Source organism: Apaloderma vittatum, unplaced genomic scaffold (assembly GCF_000703405.1).
Source record: "Apaloderma vittatum isolate BGI_N311 unplaced genomic scaffold, ASM70340v1 scaffold36746, whole genome shotgun sequence".
Taxonomy (NCBI): domain Eukaryota; kingdom Metazoa; phylum Chordata; class Aves; order Trogoniformes; family Trogonidae; genus Apaloderma; species Apaloderma vittatum.
In genome coordinates, this window is record NW_009721872.1 from 2,775 (window position 1) to 9,200 (window position 6,426).

The following is a 6,426-nucleotide window of genomic DNA, read 5'->3' on the forward strand; positions in this document are numbered from 1 at the left end:
CAGACCCGCTTCCCAGCCGTGACTGACAGGGAACGCTACATCCCAGGGATCTGTGGAGCTTGTACTGGTAGATATTGCACTCACTGGCTTTAAACCGGCTTTGTATGAAAAATAACCTGATTACCACTGACTAATGAAACGTGAGACGTGAGGAGACTGAAATCACTCCTGTGTGCCAGCACCGTCTCAATTTGCTGAACTGACGGTGCATCAGCGTGAGGTTTTTACAAAGATATGTGGGCTGCAAGACTTCTCTCTGCAGTCTTGGTCACTGGATGAGTTGGCCCTGCCCTCTTTGGCACTGGGTTTGAAGATCTGTTGTTGCAGGTCTTTTTTAAGTCAAAACAGTCTGGAGTTGTCCCTCTTTGCATTCTGCTAAATTTTTCTTTCTGTTACTGTTTTTTTATTATTATTTGGGGGGGAAGAATCATGTTGGTTATTTAAAAAAAATAAATACAAACACACAAAAAAATGCAAAACAGTTCCTTAATAAGCTCAATAGTTGCCACCTGTATTTCATAAATGTTTTTGTCCAAGAGAGTACTCATCCCTTATGCACTTCCGTGTGATTAGTGGAGTGTCCGTTAATAATGGAAAAAGCTTTATTTTCGCTATGGCAGTGCGTGTTCTTGCGGTGAGGGATTTGAATACCTTTGTGTCTTGGATGGAACGATGCCCTCTAAATCTGTCCAGCTGAGGTTTGCAGTAGGAAATGTTTGAGAACACAAAATACAAAGAGCAGAAGCCCAAATTTAAGCTACCTTTGCTACTCATTGCATAGGAATCTTTTTCATTTAAACATTTTCACATGTAAGGAAGCCTCTTGTAACAAAACCGTGTTCGGTGACACAGCTACATACTACCCAAAGTGTCTGCTAGACTCTTCACTTTGATTTAGAGCCAAAGGGTCAGTGAAGACAAATTTCCTTAGAAACTAGCCCAGCAGACAGAGGCAAGTGCTGCAATATACCCCAAGGCGGTAGCTTCCAGAGAGGTATGTATTGCCTCGGTGATGGCAGTGCGGTTGTTACATTTGAAACTTAATAATTATGCTTAATCTACTGTTAACTACCATGGTGAAGGCAGCCAGTTTGTCCTTAAGTTTCAAGCTTAATTTCCTGCTTGGGTAAGAAAGCTTTGCGTCCTTTCCCCTGCCAGATGCCGTAATTCCACTAATTTCTTTCTAATGCCGTCTGCAGCAGGAAGTTGTGCAGCAGAGTGAATGTAGAGCTTTGGGGTAACGTACCTTTGCATTTACTGCCAGGTAAATGTTTATTTGCCTATTTTGTAGAGTACAAAAAGGTGACGGCTGACTGGCACCTTCTGCCCATGCGGCAGCTGAGCAAGTGTTTCACAGTTGTGGGGATGGTCGTGGTCGATGTGAGGTCCTCGTCTCAGATGGAGCTGAACCACTGCCCACAGCAACACTTCGGCTTGATTACGAATGAGAGGCTAATTCTCCCCACCTCACTAATGGGTCATTTTAATTTCATTCCCCAAAGAAGTCCCCAGATTAGGGAACTGATCTGCATCCTGCTTCTTAGAGATGTGTTACGTTTTCTCTGGACTGATGTACTTTTATAAAGCAGATACTTCTGCCGGGATAGCTAGACCTAGGGTACCATGTGCATTCACTGAGACCTCTCCAAACTTTCCTCTGCAGGTAGTTCCAGTACAGTTTTAGGTTTCCCAGGGGCTTTTGAGAGGTGCCCTTAGCAAAAGGTTGGTCTTCTGTATGGACTGCATAGATTCTTTAAGAGGAAATATCTTTTGTGTGCGAAAAGAATCCTGTCTGGAAGGGGACTGGGTAAATGATTGGCAGAGAGAGGTCATCAGCGCTGTTCTGCAGGGACCGTGCTCTTCAGCACAGTCTGTAATGACCCAGGGAGAGGGCAGATCGCAAAGTGACAAAGCTGTTCCAAAAGCTATCATGCATTACGTTTCCACCCTCATCTTCTAAACCCATTTTGAAGTTGTCAGCTACGGTCCCCCCTTCTCCCTCAGGTGTGCGGTGCTCTTGCTGTAGGGGGTTTTAATATCCAATTAAACTGCACCATTATGCGCGCTGTTATGTTGTGTGACTGTTCTGCTTAGACAGTTGCGGTAATTGGGAACATCCCGCTCTTCTGCTTTTTGGTGTTAGCAGTTGGTGGAATTTGTACCTGTAAGAGCATAATGGTGAAAGTGTTTTGAGCAAAAGTCTGTTTAATGGGAAGAGTAAATGGCTGGTGAAATGAAAACTACTAGGCTCAACTAAAAGGTTATTAAAAAGATACTTGCCTGGAAGGTTGGCTTGCATATAAAGTGCTTGGATGTGTTAAAGGAATAATTTAAATGTGTGGTGGTTTTGGGGAAAAGTCTGTTGAACCCTCTTCAAAGAGACTTCCACTAACTCCTGTGCAAGCTACAGGAAATTCCTTGGAGCTTAATTTAACCCAGTGCTCATAACTTCTGCACTTTTCATTTTTAATATAAAGGTTTGGAAATCTCTCCCAGGCACTGATGCTCTCACAGTGTCAGTCTGAGGTGCTGATAGCCTACAACAGACATCGCCAGTCCTGGTACCTACCTGAAACGGGAAGAGAGATAGTGAGCAAATATACCTGCTCTGCAGCGCTGCTTCATTAGAGAGGTTTTGAAGTGCATGGTTCCAGCAGAAGTCATTTTTCTTTTGCTTAGAGTAGCCAGTGTATCTGTTAGTTCCATCAAGTCATGTCGCCGAGTGAGGCCATGGAAGAAGCAGTTCCCTTTGATGCTGCGGTGTGCAGGGCACTTGCTCACAGACCCGCGTTGCCAGGGCGTTACGGGAAGCTCCTGGACACGAGCACTGCGCTGGAGCTGAGAGGATCTCAATTGGACACGCACTTTTCATCACTGGATGGTGTCTGTGAGCAGCAGAACACAGAAATGCCCTTTGCTTTTTGCTAATTTTCCTTTCTTTTCACTACATCGCTTCTGCCTAACTCATTTCCGTCACAGAAAAATTGTGTCTAAGAAGTTAGAACGGCTCCAGCTCTGCAGACTCCTGCCTCTGGCTGACCTGGAATCACCGGTCAGACCTTGGCAGCACTGGTACTGCTTTCTTATTGTGTTAACAAACGTGTTGCACAGGAAATATGCAAATGCTTGTGCACTGCAGATACAGCACAAAGGAAGAGCTTCTGCTGTACAGTCTTCCTGCTCCTCTGCACACCATCCTCCTCCTCTTACACTACTTGCCTTCTCCTGGCGTGGAGGAGTCTGAAGTAGGAGTCTTTGTTGTAAACAGGGAGCACTAAGCAATCCATCATTTGTCAATTAATCTGAGCAAAGGGCATTGAAATCTCTGGAGTAGGCAGCTTTTATTTAAAGCGAGGCTTCATGATGTGATGATCTGCCTCTGATCTTGTGAAGGTTCTGTTGGCATAAGGAGCCCCCACTGCAGTTTGCCTGCTTACAGACTGAAAACGAGCAGGGGCTGAGATCTCACCAACAGAACGGCAAATGAATAGTGTTTCGCTACGGTAGGATACTGGAAATAGAAAGGAAAACAATGTTTTTATTTTGGTGATCCCAGCTGTGTCTGATGCTTTGAGAAGTTAAAAAAATATGGGCCAGTGCAAGGTTGGAGTAATCTTAAAAGAGCAAGTGCTCGATGGGAGCTAGCCCGTGAAGCAGGTAACGCAGATCTCTGCACCAGAGTGCAGCCCACTTGTAAATTCACTGTAGGATGGCTGTGCTGCTCAGCTGGCCCCTGCTCTGTAGCAACGTTGTTTTCCAGGGGTGGGTGGGCTCTAACGAATGTGCTGGTACACTTCATGTAGTGGCTTTCCTCTTTGTTTATCTGCTAGAAGAAAACGTCAGAGCTGTTGATGCCTTTTCTCCTTAAGAGTTTTATCTTAACTGTTGCTTCCACGCTTCAAACCTGAAAGGAGTAGTGATTTGTTCTGAGCAGGTCTGTTTCTGTACAAGCTATCGGCACACGTCTCGTTGGCTGCGAGGGACTGAAGGACTAGATCCCCAGGCTCAGAGTGATGCACAGGTAACAGGAAGGTAGCCTAGCCACCAGCTTGCCATTTAATAGCTCTTCCCCCTAAGTACCTGGCATGTCTTGAAGAGAAACATCTTCCTCGATCCAAGGATGTTCTTTGCTGAGTGTGGTAAGTTTTACCCCCAAAGAGCCAGCGTGTTTTGCTGGCCTGCCTGCCTGCTTGAAGGAGGCTGTGCTAATTTTTTTCTTCCTTGATATCTTGAGCATTGTTACTGCTCCTGAAAATAGTGCTGGTATTGTTGGCAGGGGTGGTTTAGTGACTTCAGAGGTTTCTTTCAGATTGCCTGGCGGACTGACAGCAATTCAGAAAAAGGCATTAGTAAAACCTGAGGTGTCAGCAGTTGGTAAAGGATTTGGTCTGAAGACTTTTGCTTGGTAAGTGGCACTGAATGATGGGTGACTTGTTTTCATTGCTTGGGAAAAGGAATTAGGAGAAGGTATTTTACAGCATTCAGTCTTCTAGACCCCAAGATTAAAGTGTGATATAACAAACCATCCTTGTGGGTCCTCTTAGGAAGATTGCTGGTACGTAGGTCTTTGTACTTGCATTTAAGAAGCTCTTGGACCAGCTGTTAGCTAGCTTTCATGTTTATACCCTACTTGTTTAAAAAGAAGATGAACTCCCTTGTACAAATCTGTCTGCTGACTGTGCACAATGGTTTGCCCCAGGAGCCTGAAAAAAAGAAAAGAGTGATTTTTTTTTTTTGCACTGAGAAGAGTCCATATTCTGTAATGTGGTTCAGTGCAACCGTATGTGATGTCTGCTGGGGGAAAGCTGGCCTTGCCCAAAAGCACGGCTGTGTTGGAGTGTTGTGGGAAAATCTGGGCACTTACACCGCACAGCTTCAGCTGCTGGCACCAGATCCGGTGGACTGGGGGTGTTTTTCACGTGTTGCAATGATCTTTGGGAGATGCTTCCTTCCTAGAAAGCTGGGAGGTCAGGGGCTGTATTTCCTGAGTGCACAGAGATACCAGCTGGTCCCGTCTTTAAGTCAGCTCCCGGTAACAGCACAGCAGCGTGCAAGCACAACAAGAAGTGTTGAGATACAACAGCAGCTTTAGAATAGCTCCAGGACAGGGGAGTTCATGTAAACACAAAGAATATCCCCAATTTAACTACATTATTTCCTTATTCTTTCAATGCAGGACGTCCTTCAAAAGTGCAGGGGGATAGTGCTGGCACCAATGTTGTTGTAAAGGCCTGACCCGCTAAGGCAGCAAGGTGAAGGACTTCTGCTCCTCTCCAAACTGGAAATGAAGACAGCTCCCTTTTTGGATGTACTTCCTCAAATGGATGTGATTTCTTGTGACAGAAGACACTATCTCTGAGTGAGAAAAGGCCCAGCTTGAGCTGGTTGATTCATACTCAAAAGGGGGAAGCAAATTTGGGAGGACTTTTAGCAATTTTCAGTGCATAGCCTTGCTGAGTGCACTCACCTGTCTTTCGACCAGACTTTATTTCACAGTTTGCTATAATTGCTTTTTTTTGCTTCTCTCATCAGGAAACAGCCTCGAGGAAGAGTTTTAAGTGGCTTTTCTGTCTTGTTCTGTAAAGATTTTGCTGGCTGACTGTGTACAGACCTATAAAGCATGACCACCACCCCTGGCAGTGGAAATGATGGAGTCAGCCTAGCATGCACCTTCCTTATTCTTCCAGACTTGTCCCCAAACCCTTCCTGGAAGAGCTTTCATGCAGGAGGCTGAGCAGGCTGAAGCAGAGCAGTACAAACTCTGGAGGAGCACACACACGCTACGCTTCTGTGCTTCATCGCTCACCTGCTTACCTTGTGAGGGAAGGGGATGCTTGTCCTCAAACCATGCAGAGCCCTGAGCTCCCTTGCAGAAGATCAGTGCTAAACACCAGCCCAAGGTATACTCAGCTTGTCTTTGCATGAGAGGGTCTAAAATCCAGGGATCCTCTGACTCGGGAAATATCAGAAGCTTTCCTATACTGTTGTTTTCTCCTGCAAATGAACCTGGTGTTAGGCTTGTATAGCAGGAGGGGGTGGAAGGAAGGGCCAGAGGCAGGGCTGCCATGCTGGAGGTAATGATGAAGGCAAAGATGTGTCAAGAGCACTCTGGGACTCAGATCCTGACCAGGCTGGCATCCCATGAGCAGGCACTTAGTAAATACCGTTTCTTTTTAGCTAATGAGATCAAGGTGGAAGGGGCTTTCTGTTTTCTCTCATATGCCAGGGTCTTTGCTGCAATGAAGAGGTCAATGAGGTGCATCTGCTGTGTCGCCTGGAAATTCCTCATCTTTCAGGCTTCCCTCTGGTCCCATGGACGCTCAAGTGAGGGGTAAATCTCATGAACGGTGTTCATGGAGTTGTGAAAAACAGTTAGGAATTCCCTTTCCAGCTGAGCTCTTGGGAGGAGCAGGCAGCGTGAGCCCT